This window comes from Falco biarmicus, chromosome 3 (genome assembly GCF_023638135.1).
Source record: "Falco biarmicus isolate bFalBia1 chromosome 3, bFalBia1.pri, whole genome shotgun sequence".
Classification (NCBI taxonomy): Eukaryota; Metazoa; Chordata; class Aves; order Falconiformes; family Falconidae; genus Falco; species Falco biarmicus.
This window is the reverse complement of record NC_079290.1, coordinates 35007451-35026458: the sequence shown is the minus strand read 5'-3', so window position 1 is coordinate 35026458 and position 19008 is coordinate 35007451.

Genomic DNA, 19008 nt, shown 5'->3' with positions numbered 1-19008 from the left:
GCTCTCGACACTCAGAAGAGTGCCCCAGTTCCTGAGCAACAGGATTTTAGGAGATGGGGTTCAAGCTCAGGTTGCCCTGGATGCAGAAGACAGAGAACAAATTTGTAAAGCACCAGCTGGAGGGTCTTGGCCCATTTTTCCCATAGCCCACAAGAAGTGTATTAACTATTGGGCTATAAGGTATGAGGGCTTTGCCACAGTGATCCAAAGGGCTTCTGCTGAATCACAGTCCTGATAAGTGCAGTGAGCCAGCAAAGACGTTTCATGGGGGGAAAAAAAATAATTATCACCAAGCATCTATTTTAAGATGCTACATGTAGATCCTACATTCATTGTAAATAGATCAGGTATTTCTTTGGTCAGTGAGGAGGAAAGGTGCATATATACATTTATATTTTATATTTTCAAAGTTCTGATGCTGCAGAAAATGATGCCAGTTATGGAAGGTAAAGGGCAAATAAGGAAGCACCAGCAGTCTGGGTAATTTTACTATTTTGGCCTTTTCAAAGACAGAACAGAAATAAGGCATTATTTTTCTTTAAGCACACTGGAAATGTAGTAACTTCTAACTAAAATGGGGCACCAAGAAGGACTGACTAAAAACTATTCTGTAGCAAAGTCCAAGACTAAAACTCAAAATCAAAGTCAATTAGAGAACTTAAGCCAATGTTGCCATTTAGACAAAGTCTATGTTTATGAAACTGGAAATGAAAGACAATTAAAAAGAAGGAACCGAGACTTGGGTTTTGAAGGTTTTCTTTTTATTAGACATAAACTCTTTCCAACTTAGGGTAACGCTAATTTTCCTCTTGGTTTTTGCAATTAATATTTTTTAATGATTTTCTCCCTACAGATACCAGGTAAAAATCTGTGCACTCATAGTGACATAGTAAAAACTGGTTTATTTTCCTGCAGGTGGGGAAAGATTACGCAATAGCTTTCATTGGATCTAAAATTGTAATAATAAATTCAGAGTGTAATCTTTCCTCTTCATTTCCTTAAAGGAAAAAAAAAAAAAACCAAAAACTTTGTAACACTGATTATTTTGGGCTTGAACCTTTGATGTCACTTTTCTCAAATATGTGCATTTTAATCATACCATCCAAAGAAAACTTCAGCTAGGATACCTGTACTTGGTAAGACTGCCAGGCAGCTTTTCCTTGTGTAGTGCCACTGACTGCAGTTCAAGGAACCATTCCACACCAGCAGAACGAACCAAATTATTTTTTTTAAAAAAATACACAGTTCCTAGCTCTGTTTACACTGTTACCACATGCTTCCTCAGATCTCTTCACAAGCTCAGTGAGGGTGCAGTGTGGCTTTTTGCAGTTCAGGCAAGACCTGACACCTTTCAGGTCACTTACCTACTCTTAAAAAGGAAACTGTGTATTTTATCACCTGAAATCTCTGTTACCTGTCACCACAGTATTCTTCATACTGGAAGATGTTAGAAGATATAAGTAAATAGCAATAAAATATACTTGTACATAACTGAAGTACAATAAACCCCTCAGATCTGATAGGTATATGAGATATAAGACATATAATCAGAGAACAGTCTGCAAATAAATTATTTATTCATGAAGCCAGCGTATTGACTGCCATCGTGCAGGCACTGTAAAATGCAAATATTAAAATGATACAGAAATGGTGATGCAGAAAAGAAGGTATTTAACTGCAGACAAATCTCAAGATAACACTCCGATAGTTTTAAAGGTATTCAAAGTATTTTATATCACCATAAAAACTGCTGCAAAGCACAGGTATTTCTTTGGCTACAGTGAACCATGAATAATATTGCAGAAATGCTTAATTTCATTTAACAGCATTGAGATGTGCATTTCATACAGAACATAGCCTCACTGCTGAGAAAATATGATTCACAGCAGTCCCCAGAGAAACTGGTCAAACAATCTATTGTGAATAAAACCTATTGTAAATTTGGCCATTTCTCACAGAATAATTACCCATTAATAACATTTTCATTATTCAGCCAGCTCTAGACCATAGTATATTTATTTCTGAGGAAGGTACTAAATTATTTGAGAAACTTTTGAGTGGAAAGTTATACAGCTTCACTTAAACTTTGCACTCCCTTGAGGGATACTGGTGTGACTGAATGCTGAGTTGCATTATATATGGCACATATGTAAAGTAGAGAAAATCCCATAAATCTGATCAAGCCATTAAAAATAATCTTCTGGAAAAGACTTGTGTTTGAAAAAAATCACAATGATTAAGTGAATGCTATTATAAGTGAAGAGGAATTTTGGGCCAAACTCTACAGCTGACAGCCCTCTGCCTACAGCATTTTGTATTGTGTAAACTGTCTGATCATTAGACGTTGTGCTGTGTCCTTCCTTTTACACTACATTTCATGTTTCATGAATATTTAGTGGTGTAAACAAAGAAGAAGTATTGTGGGGGTAAAAAATGTTTTCATTCAATATCCAAATGCAATCACAAAAAGCTTTTTGCAGACCATGACAGTGGCAGGCACCTTCACCTCTGCTTTCCATGAGAATAAGCAAAGCTTTATAGCTTTTTCAGAGTTAAAATTACCTAGGCTGACTGGACATTAAGGTTTGATACAATTGCTAATCTATTCCTCCACCCTGGCATGAAAAAGGGTTCTGATCTTCAGCACCGGTTCCTTTGTCAAAGTATATAACCTACTACAGAGGATATGCCCAGACTTCTCCTATAGCCAACAGAGACAAATAAGTGTATCCAGGAGATAATTCACCCAAGACAGTTATCAGGAAAGATTTTTGTCCATTTAGTAAAGTAGCTGTCTAAATGAAAATTTTATACTTCATTCTCAAATGCTAGTTAGCTGAATGTGGGTGAGACAATGCTGTCCTTGGTTGATATCTTCTCTTAATGATTAAGGCAGTGCCCTACTCACCACAATACCAGAGATGTACGTTCCTAAGCCTAATGTGTCAGAGCTATTCTCTCTTATAAGAAAGTACCCAGCAAAGCAGTCAGTGGAATCTGTGTCTGCTACACCCACACTGAGTGCCATAGCCACCAGACCACTAGGTGTTTGGGGACAGTATTATTTTTGATGTGTTCCATGTTTTCAGGTTTGTTCCTCTGAAAAACTTTAGCCAACTAAATAGATATTTTCTGACAAATACCAAAAGTAAGAAAAAAAAATCTAACTGCTCACTACTAAATGCTTGCATTTAAGAAACTGTGCTGACCAATGCATTCAGTCTGCCACCCCAATTGCTTTTTACTAACAGTATCTTTCCTTTGGAGCTGGATCATTGTCACTACATGCCACTCCAGACTCATGGAAGACCTGTCCATCTATAAGCCTCTGCTTTATACCTCACTGTCTTCTCTTTAGATTATGGATAAAGTTCTTAAAATTAGCACAAGGCCTGTACACATAGTCCAGATGACTGCCAAGCAGCCCACATCACATTTTTCTTTTAAGCACTTTTCTCCCTATGTCTCTGGAAGCAGCCTTCATAACTCAGGGAATGCCTTTACATATTTTGTGTATTTTTCAGAGCTTTCAGAGATAAGTTAACCTTTAAGCACCTTTTGCCTCCTTCCAAAGCCATTAAAACCTTTGGTTGCCCTGTTTCTAAGAAGCCTGCTGCAATGCACTTATCTACAGATTACTGGAAGCTCACTTCTTTCATATGAAAAAGGTATTTAGCTTTCCAACATAAGTCAGCAGCTAGAGTGAAAAGCGATTAGATATGAGAGGAATAAGCAAAAAAACACATGTATTGATGTCTTAATCCTTTCAAACTACAGTACCAGAAAGCTGGTGATAAATGGCAGTTTTCAAACCATAAAAAAAAATAACATTATTTTCACTTTATAGTAGCTGAACATTCTGCCTCCTGATTTCATAGCAGGAAAACTGGAAAGTCAAATTATTTAGAGACTGTTTCAAATATAGCAAGATACAAGCACATTCATATTTATAGAGATAATATTGTTCCTTCAAATGAGTATGTCAGTTCTCATCTCCTGATGACAAATGTATTTTATCACAACACTTACAACCACTACAGAATATTTATTAAGACACGTTTTATTCCCCTAATTATGTCTACAAGGCACACATTTATGAGAACAGAAGAATTGGAGAAAACATTTCTTCCTGCATTTACAGATTCACAGTTGACACTTTAATTTCTGTGGAACACTGTCAATACCACACAATGCAACAGGGATCATTAGGAGAAGAAGATGAGATGAACTGACAGAGGGTGGCAAACCATCTGAAATTTTAAGTGAAGGCTGCTGAAGCCTATTTGCCAAGTTCACTGAACCTGTGGGGCTGTCTGCTGTTTTGCACACCACCAGCCACTGTGTGTGCTAAAAAATCTGTTCTTTACTAGATAAAACTACTTATATGGTCTTTCATGTAACTGATTAAAGAAAACTAATGGTGTGTTGCAAAACTATAAATTAGGGAATGTAACTTTTAAAATAACAAGTGTTCACAGACATGCTGCTGTTTCTTTGGGAAAATGTCACAGGGGTTCCTCCTTTGTTCAATAATTTGGATGCACTCTAAACTCTGAGGATCTCCATCTGTAATGCACTGAACATCTTCGGTGCTCATTAGAAAAAGCTGAAGGAGGTTGGGATTTACTGAAGGAATACAGTCATGCCATGATTCCCCGTAAAATACATATGAATAATGTATTTATGCACTTTTAACTAAATGTATACATAGGGGTAATGGAAGGACACACTCACTGAAGTGTCTTTGCTCTGTTGTACCTTATATATTGTCAAAAGTTTTTTGAACTTTCTCTGAAACCAGACTTCAGTTTTTGAAATAGTTTATAACTATGTTCATAAGGTGGTTAGAATTAGGCTTCTTGTGTTTCCTTTTAATGCTTTTCCCAACAAAATAATAGAACAAAAGGTTGTCGCTTGGGGTTTGGATTTTCATGTTTCTTTTTTTCTAATCTTTCTAGATAATTTTTTTCCCTACAAAACTATAGAAGAAAAAGTTATAGTTATTTTATGCTTCATTAGGCTGGGTGACATATTCTTCCAAGAACCAATGGTCAGCAGTATTTTCAGCAAATTGTGTGTTACACTTGACTGCGGTTTACAGGAAATTATAGAACAAGTAACTATAGAATACAACAGGTCTAATTATTAATATATTGACAAATTTTCTTTTCTGTTCACATGCAAGTCATAAACAGACCTTGATTTCTGTGTATGTTTGATACTCATATTTGCCAAATACCTTGAATAAATGATACACTGATTTGTTGGTATCTATTTGTCCTGCATGTTTATGACTAATCACCTAAGTCAGAGTATATTATTTCTACTTCCCACTTTGAGAAATGTTTTAACCAACGAACAAAATCCAGTGCTAGTTCTTGCTCTTGAGTATGTAGTGTCTTTTCAAATGTATATATTGTTCATTAAAAATAAAAAATTATCCCTTTTGAATTTTATTGCTGTGCCCATTTCTCATAGCACATCTCATGCTGTCCTACTCAGTGCAGAACCCTGCCATTAAAATTTTAAATAACAATCAATTAAGTACAACAAGGTAGTAAATATGACAGAATTTATTAATATCTCTTTTGAATTTAAAATAGAAAACTTCTGCATGGTAAAGTTGCTAAGCATAATGACTTGCTTTCTAAAAAACAAACTTGAACTGTAGAGCGAGCTGTTTCTTAAAACAACTGCCAGCTACAAATCTCCTCAGTATGCCTCATAACGGCAAGGAACGCTTCTGGTTCGAATGTTTCAAGGCACAATGGGCAAAAGGCACTAGCTTTACACATCACTGTGTCATGCCACCAAAAAGCTTGTGGTACTTTGGAGAGATTTTGGGTTGATATTATAATAAATCACCCATGTCCAATTTAAAGACTGGTTCAGACCAACTAACTGGTTGTGGTAGCCACTGGTAGGTGATGATGCAAGATAGTTTCACTCATCCTGTAAAACTGGCCCAAGACTGCCATGTCCACAGCCTTCACTGAAATAATTTAATCTGTTATTTCAAGATGTCAGTGCTAGAGGTTTCCCTTACATTTTTGCTAAGGCTGTTTCCTCTTTAAGGATAGTGGAAGCATTATTTTGAAATACAGTTTAAAAACAGGTTGTAAAATGTTCTCAGGATTTGAACATAGATGAAGCACTTGCAATTTGGCAGATTCATTTTTCCCTCAAGATGAGTGTGCTACATCATTGAGATTAAATATAGTTAAGCTGTCACGGTTCTTAGCTTATCGCTTTGTTTCTCTAAGTTCTCACTTCTACAGGTAGTCTTTAAAAATGAGTTAGCACAGAGGGTCAGTAAGAAATCTAAGTCTATTGGAACTCATTTTAAAAGATCAGCTCTGACTATTTTCAATTTCATCATCACATCTTAATGATCCATAAAGTGATAAAGAATTGGACCACTCAAATCACACAAATGCACATAAATAGTCTCCACCTAGCAAGGACAACACAAACTCTTCTCTGTACCAGAAACAAAACTGATCCCCAGATAAAATTCTTGAAAGCCATCAGAATGCTTACACTATAGCAGAAAAGCCCAAATAGAAAAGAAATTACCATCCACCTTAAAGACAAAAAGATTACTTTATTAATGACTCAAATGTCCTATATCCTTACTTTAACTTTGAAGCTGACTGTGAAAAATGACCCTGCAGTTTGCTCACATACTGGCATAGATGCCCGATTCTGTCTCATACTCTCAGGGATTCTACAGTTCTGAACAAGCAGATGCTTCCAGTTAGCATGGGACATGGCTGACTTCTAAAACCTAGAGGCCCTTGAGCTTCACAGAATAATTCCACTGCTAGACCCTATTTTCTTCAGAATTCCTTATTCTTTTCACTGACCTGTAAAGCCTGTCCTGACTAGGTTTTACGTGTGCTTTTCCTTGGGCATTCACGATTGCCTGTTTCTGACACAAGCATGGTCCCTCTGCTGGGGAGAGTGTGAGCAACCACCCAGGGCTTTGAGCAGCACAAGCAGCCAAGATGCTGGCTGTGAGCTTTGCTTCCAGCTGGTTCTCACTGCACAGCTGCTCTCTGCTCGTCTCCATTGGGATCTCCTAGCTGAAGACATGCACAATGGCTGGCAGACAGAGAGGTATACAGTGTGCATTACAGAAGCTGTTGTTAGTTGGCTCTGGGAAGAGATGAAAGGGCCAGTGGCACACCTCTGGAGGAACTAGCTCAATTCACACCCGACCATTGGGTGAGCTCAGCTCCCCCTGGGGTCTGTGAAGCCCCAGCAGTGACCAATCTCATGCACACTGTGGACCCCAGTGTGAGGAACTGTATAGAGACCTCAGCACGAAAATTAGAAAACTAACTTCTGCTCTTTACGAAGCTTCTCCTAACCACACAAATCTCCATGTCATGTGAGCAACTCTCAGCAGAAGATTAGGCAATGTGTTTCTTTCCTTTTACACGTCTGCTCTGCAATCTTCCCTCTGGGTGAAAAATGCAGCACAGAGTATAAGATAGGATGCTTTTGATGAACCTTAGTTCATGGCCTTTGGGTAGACACCATGCAAGGAAAGTCCTTGTTATCTGTGCATGTGACATGGGATAGCACGAGACGCAGTAAGACGCAAGAGCAGAGAGGTGAGGGAGATGCTGTTTGAGCAGTTAAAAATAAAACAGTCTACATTTGAATGCACATGTGAAGAGAAGAAAGATACTATGGGATGCAAGAAGAGGTCAACCTTAAATATTTGTAAGCAGGGCTCCTGATTAACACTCATGAAAAATAAATGCATGTGGACATGCATATAGATGTTGCATTTTTCTCTTCGGGGCTTTGCAGACATTTTTCATGTGTACTCTGGTCACAAACCTTAAGTGTTGCTTTATAACTTTGACAGCTAGAGGAAGGCCTTAAAAAAAGGGAAGAAAAAGTGAGCAAAGGCAAGAAGTGAAGGGGAGAGGGAGAGGTGAGGAGAAGAGATGGAGAGGGAAGATTCTTTTTCTCTGGAAACAGGTTTTGCATCAAACATTAAGTAATAGTTTCAATAAACCTTAAGTCTTCATGACACTTTACGAGTGAAAGCAATAACATAACATTAACAGCATTAAACTGACAAAAGTCTTGTTTCAGTATTTTATATTACAGATACCAAAACATTCAGTTTTAGCCATAATGATTAAACAGTCTTGTTGGATGGAGACCTTAAAGAATAAGCTCTAAAAGGATGAACTACTTTTCTTCATAAATATCATAGTGAAGTTTGCTTCCCAGTGCTTATTAGCTTTTCTTTTTAACAAACTTCATTTTAATAATTAGTGTCAGAAGTGCCTATCAGCTGTTAAGTGATTCTGTGTAATTGTCATTCTCTTCTCTATAATTTAGTTCTGGATAAAGCACTATTTGTCAAAAGTATTTTAATGAAAACTTTTGAAACTGTTGTGCAAACAAACACTTTTGTTATTAAAATGAAAATATAATAAAACAAACTTATGAAATACAAACTAGTGAAACAAATATTTTACCCTAAAATTTCCTCTTTAAAGATAAACAGCTATTTTTGTATTCCTCCTTCACTCAGCAGTAGCTATAGCTTTCTGGAGAAGTCTTATTTTGTGGATATTTAGTAACATAATGCCTCAGGCCTAGATTCTAGTCTGGTTTATTCCCAAAAATATTTTATCCATGTTTACATGAGCAATACAGACAGTTTGAGTAAAACAGACATGAGGCATATGTGGGGTAAAATCTTGGACACACTGAAGTCCGTGTTGCCTCATTATTTACCAGCAGTTATAAACCTACAATGTTTTGTTAAAACTGTGCAACCTTTACTTTATTTATTAAAGATTGAAATCTATAATTTATGATAACATAAATGCTAGTCATTATCACATAATTTAACGTATGTCTGGCTAATGATATCAGATTATCAATGCTTTTAAAAATCAAATAGTAAAAGCCAGTAAGAATACCTAGGAATTTAAGAGAAAGCAAGTTGATTCTTTTGCTTTAAAGTCATATTGACTGTTTACTGCTAGGAGACTTGAAAAGTCATTCAGTGGTCTGTAGGCTAAAGAAAACCAAAAGTGGATAAAACTACTTCTGCCACAGTAAATCACATACTGTATACATTCTCCATACATGAAAGACGTTTATCCAAATGAAGAATTGTCCTGTATCCAAGGCAATAAAGTAGTGAATGTACCTAATGTTAGAGCTGAATCCTGATAAATGCCCTTATCAAAATCTGAATGTCAAAAGAGTTCTTGTAATTAGGTAATTTTACAAGTCCTGTCTGCTCCCCATAGAGACCCTTATCATGTATCTTAAAATAGGCTCATACATTCACCCAGATGCCCAGCCAGGTTGTGAGAGCTGCACAGCACCAGCTAACGCACATGTACTCTGTGCCCTTGGGACTCAGGCTTCTGGTCCCTGGCATGGGACAGCATCGGGCCGATGCTCACCCAGGGCCTGGCCTTGATACTGTCAGGACTGGGCCAGTATGTGCACTTGGATATAGGCCTTCCAAATTCCCTTATGATCTGCCAGCCAGGACACAGACAAAAAAATGCCAGGAAGGAAATAGCTAATGAAATGCCCTTCTTGATTCAAAACAAGAAACAGATCCTTCCTTCCACCACTATTTTTACAGTGATGTAAAAATCAATGGCTACTACTCCGAAGAATTCCAAAGGTCTCTCAGGATATTAACTTTGAGTAACACGTGATACAGGGTTTTTTAACTGAGTAGTGCCTTATCCCACAGGGGATACTACTGAAGTCAACAGATAATCGTGGGGTAAGTGTTACTGTGAAAGAAAGATGTCAGTATCTGGCCCCTAGTCAAAATCAAAGTTTTCAAAAATCTTTTCATGAAAGGGGGCTGGGGAAAGAGAATGGTTTAAGCAGAAGATCTGCATTTCTTCCTCTGAGGGAACAGTCGAGATAGGTGGGCAGAGGACAATGTTTCTGCCTCCCTGCAGAGTGGGGAACTAAGGAGCAGGATCTGCAATTCCACCCAAGTGTGCTCAATCGGCCGCTGGAGATGGGGGACAAGTAATCACTCAGACTGGGTGTCAAGAGCAAGGCAGGGCACCTTGGCCATCCCATCTACACAAGGCCTCTGTGAGTAATGAAACATCCTCTTTGCTTCTTCTGGGTGACTTTCAAATTCCTGTAGCATTCATAGAGAGGGAACATAAATTCACTTCTTCCCTTCCCCCCCCCCCCCCCCCCCATCTGTTGTCTGGTCTGTTAGGAAGCACAGTAGAAGGATGTGTGAAAGCGAATAACTCCACCTTGGATTTGTGACTATGCTGTTGAGATTCAGGAGGAAACGGGTGGCCAATTGTTTATGCCAGGAAGAATAAAATCTAGTTCTTAAAATGCTATCAAAGGGCCTCCAATCAAAAGCTAAGGCTACTGTAGAGTTGAATATGAGCAATGTTTTTGGAGACAACACCAGTGATACCTCTGGGCCCTAAATTTGTCATGCTCATCTTAAAAAGTGTTGGTTTATGTTTAGGGAACATGACAGCAAGTTTAGGAAGGCTGGAAGGATGAACAAATCATTGAATGAAAGAAATATACCTTTTAATTAAGTGGCAGATCAAGTACATTTTCAACTTTTGAGGGAAAAGCTTATTGATGATTTAATACCAGGAACTGATGATCTAATATTGATGATTTAATATGTAGCATTAAAAACATGCATCCCAGTAAAAGATGAAAGCCTTGTGGGGTCATTATCTTGAGCACGGAGTTTTTATATAAACTCACATCATGGGACCATAATGTTACTGTGAATTATAATTCTTTTTCATTCATTACTCAGAGGAAAGCAAGAGATGATGTGGATTTTTTTAGAGTTGTGGAATTATTTGGAAAATGAGAGTCAACAGAGAATCACCCTTCTCAGCAGCTTTAACTGAAACCAGTTAATTAAGCAAGCAAGCATTGGCTTGATAACAAAGACAAATGACTACATGTGCCATAATGGTCTTAGAATTTTGAAAATAACATTTTAGCACAGGTTTTCTAATTTTTTTATTTTTTTTTTCTTTATACTGTTTTCTTTATAACTGTTCTGTGGCACAAATGTTTTGGAACAGTCTATAGATTTCAATTGTTATTCCACAGCTACTTTAATTCATCTAGCCTATTGTGACCAAAGTTGCCCAAATTTGACCAAGTTATAACAGCTACAACCTTCTGTAATTCTTTGACACTATGTAACGCAAAGATCATGCTGGTCATGTCTACCTCAAAACTTCACATTCCGTTCTTCTGGTCTTTCACCACGGTGGCCACTTGGACAGATTTGAAGGACAGGACCCTATGCTGTTAGCAATGAATGCACTATATTTCTGCAAGTCATGTCATAGGCATGGGAAAAGTGTGGGCTGCGTGACTTGATGAGCATGCCTGGAGAGAAGCCAAAAAGGGTAGTGCCTTGGTTTTCTCGTTATCTGTGACTTCTATGGGGATAAGAGTTAATTTTCTTCTTAGTAGCTGGTGCAGTTTCGTGGTTTGGATTTAGTGTAAGAATAATTTGGATAACACACTGATGTCTTTAATTTTGCTAAGTAATGTTTATACTCAGTCAAGGACTCTTCAGTTTCTTGGGCCCTGCCAGCGAGAGAGCTGGAGGGGCACGGGACATTGGTAAGGGGACACAGCCAGGACAGCTGACCCAAACTGGCCAAAGTGATATTCTATACCACATGATGTCATGCTTAGCATATATAAGCTGGGGGAAGAAGAAGGGGGGGGGCACATTTGGCATTATGATGTTTGTCTTCCCAAGTAACTGGAAGTTATGCATGATGGAGCCTGGCTTTCCTGGAGGTGAGCAAATGTAGCAGAATGAAGGTAGGTTAATTAACATTGATAATATACAGCTGTGGGCTGGCTTCAGGGGCGGGGTGGGAGGGGCAGGGTGGGCTGATGTAAATAAAGTGCAGGTGTAGATAAATTGTAGGTGTGGCTGTTTCTGTTAAGTGGTTGAGAGCCAATGGAGAGGGAGTAGCCGAGGAGAGAGAGGAGCAAGCAGAGAGGAGCAAGCAGCTGTGTGGGGCTTGGCTGCTGACCAGGGTTCAAGCAAGACAGGTAGGGATAGCTCTTCTTCAAGGGGGTGTCCATCCACCCAAAAAGAGGACTGTGGGGAGTTGTAGCTCCTCTATTGAAGACTGGGAACAGGAAGAATGTCACTTGGATGTAAATGATACAGCATATGGGGGCTAAAGGCTGCCAAAGAGCCAAATGAAGGAGTCCGTAATGAACAGAGAGAAAAGTGGGGCATAGCAGTTTGTTTGCACTTGAAGGGTGCTGGAACTCTTTGCATTGGCCACCCTGACCATGGCAGTAATCCTAGGGGCTGTAACATGGCGCTTGATTTCTGGTCACTCCACAGGCAACAAAAGTGTGAGGGCATCAGTGGTGGGCCTGACAGCATCAAAGAGGTTGGGAAACCACTGGAAACCAGCACCAGCCAGTGGAGATGCCAGCAGCTGATAAGCTAGAGTTGCTGTCAGCAGAGCTAGGTAGATTTCAGGGACTTGGTGTAATTGTGAAAAAGATATTTTTGCACACAATGATGAATGAGGTGCAGTGCAACAGGCTGGGCCATTGCTGCTGGGACCAACTTCTGATAGCACGGCCTGCAGACACAGATATCTTACTTAAACCAGTAAAAGGGACTTCATTAGAGATCAAACATGGGAAAGAAAAACTTGCAATTTTTTTCAGACAGTCTGAAAAATTCCATTAACTTTCTTAGAAAGAGTTTCCTTTATAAAGCCAAAAGTTGTCTGGCTTTTTTTTTTTTAATGTTCTTGAAAGGACAAGTCAACTCTTGGAAAAAGTTGCCCTTGAATAGCAAAGATCAAATTGGGTTTCGGGAGGAGCTATGTGGAAGTGCAGAAGAGTAAATACAAAGGTTTTTTCACCACAGAGTAACTGAAGTCAAAATCCTGAAGAAGGCAGCTAAGGCTGACTGCAGTGGTGCCCAGAGGGCTGAGCTCAGCCTGCAAGAAAACTACACACAGAGCAGGATCAGAAATAAAAGCTGCACGATGTTTTTGCAAACTGAGCTCATGAAAAAATTATAACAGTACTAAATACAAACCCTGCCAGTCACTGGGGAGGTTTGCCATTTATTGCGAAAGCTGATTACACTTCATTATCTCATCTTTATTGAGTGACGTGGCATGCTTTTCAGTCATGAGTGCCTGGCTAAGATGCAAGCCAAGCCTGGTAATGCAAAACCCCCAGATTTTCCATGATCAAAATGACAGGATGTAGAGGATCTTTGAAAGCTGTAAAATAGCATTAGTCTGAGACAATAAATAGAATTTTTCTTCTGTGTTCATTAATAACATAGGGAATGGGAATAGTGCTAGCTTTTTCAGAGACAGAGATGGTAAATACAAATTAGATGAAGCAAACTACCCAAAAATGCAGAATCTCTTGCCAGATTCCAGAGCACTTGTGGTATCAGAAGAAGGAAACCGACAGACAAAATTCCAAGGTGTATTTTCATTGCATAGCCATTAACCCATGTCATGGATGCACTTCAGTGAATATTTCATGAATTAATGGAAATTATTCCGCACAGCTATTTTGATAATGTAAAGCGAGGTAATTATTTAACTGGTACAGGTTTTTTGACAGGCATTCTTTGTAGCTTTGAGCAACAGCTGAGAATAACACGTTTTCAATTTAAAAGAGCAAAAAGATGTGTCATGAAACACAGGATCCGTAATGAAGGTTTCAGGAAACCAGATATAAGTGAAGAACTCTAGTATAAAGTGCTAAAATAAAAAATAATTTTAAAGAGGAACACTTAAAAAGAAAACCCTCACAACCTAAGTTTATTAAGGCTGTTAATGATGGGATTTTCTGCCAACTGTTTCCTGTTTGTTCATCCACTGAAAAATCGGCAATACTGACAAAGAAACAATTATCTCTCAAAACCAAATTTTAGAAAAGACCATGCATTCTATTCTATGAAATCAAGTTCAGCTCTCAATGAAAATGCCTTATTCACCTTTCAGCAGAAGGATATAATTTTTTACTTTTACAGGAAAGCCATCCTCCTTCTAGAAGACAAAGGCAAAAAATATACCTGAAAGATGGCTTTTATATCCAAATTCTTGTTTATTTTATTGGCTTGATTAAAGGTATCACTCCTCACTGCAGTTCCTTCCTCATTTACATGCTTAGAATACGATGGTAGCAAAAACTTATCATTAGGTATATACCTCACATCTCGAACACCACTTTTTCAGTGCAAAATTATAATTGACAGCTGTGACATTTATTTGAGGAAGAAAACTATATGCCTGGATACATGCCTGGATTTGCCTTTTAGTGTGGAGCATAGCTTAAAAAGATTTGTATATCTATAAATTACTGTTACTAGAGAAAATCCAGTTGTTATTTAGCACATTTTGCCTGTAGCCACTACTGTGTGACTACTGTGTTGACGCAACCATTCCTAGGCCCTTTAAGTCATGGCCCCAGAGCTAAGACTTTCTGTGACAGGGCATGAATAGTAAGATTGAGAAGATACTTGAAGCTTGTGTGACACTGGTATGGGTACAGCTTACTGGAAACTTACTGTTTAGAGTCATATAACCGAGACATAGCTTTGGCCGGTTCTCTAGAGCCAACCCCTGAATGGTTATCACAGTGTGCCTCTGTCTCCATATCAAACATGGTCAAACATAACCATCTGCAAGGCAGGTCTCTGGTCTAAGCCAAATACCTAGTCAGTCTCCAAGAGAGTCCTTTATTTATCCCACAGGTCTTAATCGCCTGCTTTCTGGAGATGCTTATCCCTCTCCACCGTGACAGAAAGGGCCCACCCACATATCTCACACTGCCCCACTGATCTTTGCCATATAAAAGTTAGGTGAAATTAATACTACCCATACGCAGTTACATATATCTTGCACACATGCACTGGGGAATCTTGGCAGTAGTTCATCTGATTTTAGTCATTCACTGTTCACAGAACAAAAAAATAAATAAAACCTAACTAAAACCAAAAATTGTATCAGAATCCATTAGCAAGGAAAGCTTGACACACACAGCAAAATAAATTATAGTAAAGTGATGGAAAATACTAGGTGCTTATCTCAAAGAAGTGATGAAACATTGAATTATTTAAATACTTGAAGCAAGCTATTTCAGTCATTTCTACTACCACATAAATTACACCAAAAAGAATGCAGATAACCAGGCAGTAGGGCATAGCTGTTGCATTAGTAGAGCAGCTGCATGCAACATTAAAATCCTCATAAACAAACGGAATTATTGTTGTTATGCTACAGTATGAGACCTGAATAAGAGTTTAAAAGTAGCATTCATTTTCTTGATTAAAGATTAACAAGTTTAGGTGCTTAATTGGTATTTTGACTGGATTGCAAGAAGAGGGAAATTCTGCAGTTGGGACTTGAATGGATTTTGTGGAACATGAGAACACAGTTCTTTGCCTAACAAAATTAAACAGCTAACTCAAATTCCATTTGTTTAGGAACATACTGGTTTAAATGGAGGGAAATGAGGGAATCTGATGAAAGTGTATTTGATTTCTATGCTTTGTGTCTGTCTCATCTGTTTTTCTGCTTCATACACAGTAAATGCGGTGTAACTAATCTTAGAAGTTTAATGATCTTTCAAGTTTGGCTCAAAAAGATAATGATGCTGATACAACATTTCTTCATCCATGCAATGGTATCCTCTTAAGAGCCTAAAACATCTCTTTACCTGTCAACACACCTTCTCTCAATGCAGCAACACATTTCTGGACGTACATTTTTGTTCATGTAATTTCAAGAATTTCCTTCTCTTGTCTCTGAAACAGGTTTTATCCCCTTCCACAGACTTCTGCTGCTCCATCTGTATCTTTTTTTTAAATAATTTTTTTCTTCTTTAGATGTAGTTTCCTTTTAACTTAGGTGTTTCATTTTGCTTTATATCATAATAAAAAAACCAAAAACCAATCAAGCACCTTGTCAATCTCTAAGCTGGATGACTCGCTTCTCCTGGCATCATTGGCCTTATTCCATAGTTCAGCTTAGCCCAGAAAGTGGCTAACAGGCTTGTTCATTGTCCTAAGCTGTTTCTGTCACCACCTTTCCTCATTATATTGGAATAAGACATGAAAGAATTGCTGGCTATGTGAGTGGAAAACACAATGGCACACAGTGATTCTTGAGGAGCCATTTTTATAACAGCAGCATAAACATTTTCCTAATTTCAACAATAATTCATACTTTGTATGATTGATTCCAGATAATTGTTCAGATTGTCGTTCCTGTTATCAAGTAAGATTAGATTAATACAGCTGGTTTTTTCAGATTTACTGGTTTCTGATTATTTAAATCTGTGAAGCATGCTAATATTTACAGGCTGTTTAATTCAATAGCTACTAGTTGATAATGTCCCTATGTTTAGAGAAGTTGCTTGACTTTCAAACGTTACTGCATAATAAGACTGACTTGAAAGATGAAGCTATGCAATGCATGTCATAGTGTATAGGAAGTGGACAAAATTCAACTGCTGGTTTAAAGACAAGCCAAACAAAACACACAGGTAACAATAAGAACCTTCTGCTTTTAGTGACATCATCTGTGGAAGCAGATGTTGATCAAACAACACGTCTGTCCTGTTTTCAGCTGGGATAGAGTTAATTTTCTTCTTAGTAGCTAGTACAGTGCTGTGTTTTGGATTTGGTGTGAGAACAATGTTGATAGCACACTGATGTTTTTAGTTGTTACTGGGTGATGTTTATACCGAATCAAGGACTTTTCAGTTCCTTGGGCCCTGCCAGCAAGAGGGCTGGAGGGGCACTGGGAATTGGGAGGGGACACAGCCAGGACAGGTGACCCAAGCTAGCCAAAGAGGTATTCCATACCATATGGCGTCATGCTGAGTTTATAACTGGGGGAAGAAGAAGGAAGAGGGGGGGACATTTGGCATTATGGCATTTGTCTTCCCAAGTAATCATTACGTGTGATGGAGCCCAGCTTTCCTGGGGATGGCTGAACACCTGCCTGCCCATGGGAAGTGGTGAATGAATTCCTTGCCTTGCTTTGCTTGTGTGCATGGCTTTTGCTTTACCTATTAAATTGTTCTTATCTCAACCCTTGAGTTTTACATTCCTTTCCGGTCGTCCTTCCCATCCCTCTGGGTGGGGGGAATGAGTACACGGCTGTGTGGTGCTTGGTTGCCAGCTGGGGTTAAACCACGACAATATCTTAATAACTATCAACTATCCAACCTGAAATGTTGTTGGATACAGGCCAGATTCTCTGTCCCAAATCTATTTAATGTAGATCCTGCTTGGTGAGCTCAGAGCTCACTTTCAAAAATAAGTGGAGCAGAGATGTCTATTTTCCTTGTGAGAGGTGAATTCAGATTACGTTCCCACATTATTTTTGTATATTCAGAGATACCCAATACAACTCAGACTTTTTCTAGACAAGTCAGGAAAAGAGAATCAAGGGACTTTCATTGTTGAATATATGTATCTCCTTCTGAAAGTTGTAGAAGTAGTACCATCAGTTCCTCTTTAAACAAAACAAAATTGTAAGAGAGGAAAAAGAGTAGAACTGTTTGACTTAAGTTTTGATATTGCAGTAGTGTTCAAATAGTAAACCTCAGAGAAGTCACCTTTAGCAACAGAGAGTGACAATGTACAAAGCAGTGGGAGTTGTGGTGGCATGCTGACCAGAGCTAAAACCATGTTGGCCCGTCTGGGCTTTGAACACTCGTGCCAGAGGGAAATGTGTTACTCCACGTGATGTGCATGAGGCACTTCTGTCACACGTGCATAACTGTCATAGCTATGCAGACTGGTATGCAGGGGGACCAACAGACAATATGCCATAATTAAATCTTGTTCAACTTCATTAAAATTGGCTGGCAGTAACTAGGACTATAAAGAGTAAGGAAGTGAAACATTCCTTCAGCTACAAGAAGCTGTAGGCACTCTACAGACTTCTTCATATGCAATGACTGGGATAGCATTATGCATTATGAAATACATTTTTTTAAGACTTACTGAGTTGCAGTTGTAATTGATAAAGCAATATTTACAAATCATGACATATAGCAGAGAGTCTAAAATAATCACAATCTGAATTTAGTTTCTGTAAAATGTGTTCTATGGAGATCCAGGAAAAAGCTCTTCAAGTTGCCCTGATTGTAAAGGGAAATCAAAAAAGACCAGAAAAGAACAAGAGCACTGATCTATACCTGCCTTGATATACTTACTTCTTTTTAATTCCTAGGAGATCAGTTATTTTGCTTTGTTGAAAGTGTGTGTGGGATCTCCATGTAATACAAGAAAACTTTCCAATCTGTTGTTTCAAGTGGAAAAGGACTGCTTCTGGCAAAAAAAGAAAAAGAAAAAAAGATAGCCATCCTCTCTATATACTTTATACACTTTATAAACTTCACCCAGAACTTCCTGACAGTATTATAATTTTCTATTTGCAATATATGAAGAGGTACCTTTGTCTTTTGCATTAAAACTTAGTTGACTGTTTGTACTTGATAGTGCACTGGATAGGAAGAAACATTAGTTTTTTCCCAGATGTTGGACATGCACTCGTATCTATGTACAAATGTTGTTCCTTTGCTGAATTGCAAAATTCAACACAGTCACAGCTGTGATAATGGTCATGATATTAATTGTCTTAATCTCTTCTGCCACTTTGATATATCCAAAATCATCAGTTTGTCTCCCAGTTAATTTTAGGACATTTTTTCTACCTTTTCCAACAGACTGAAAATTTACAAATATTGTTTTATAGGAATATATTTTTCAGCGGGCATCTTTCTCCTGCAAGAGCCAACTTTACAAACTGATTGACTAATTCATTCCCCACAACCATTCCATTTAAAATACGCTGACAAAAGGCCAGCTGCACATGCACTACACTAAACTGCTTCTTCCCCAACAACACAATAGAGAAACCAGATATTTATTATTCAGATTTGATTGTTCACAGC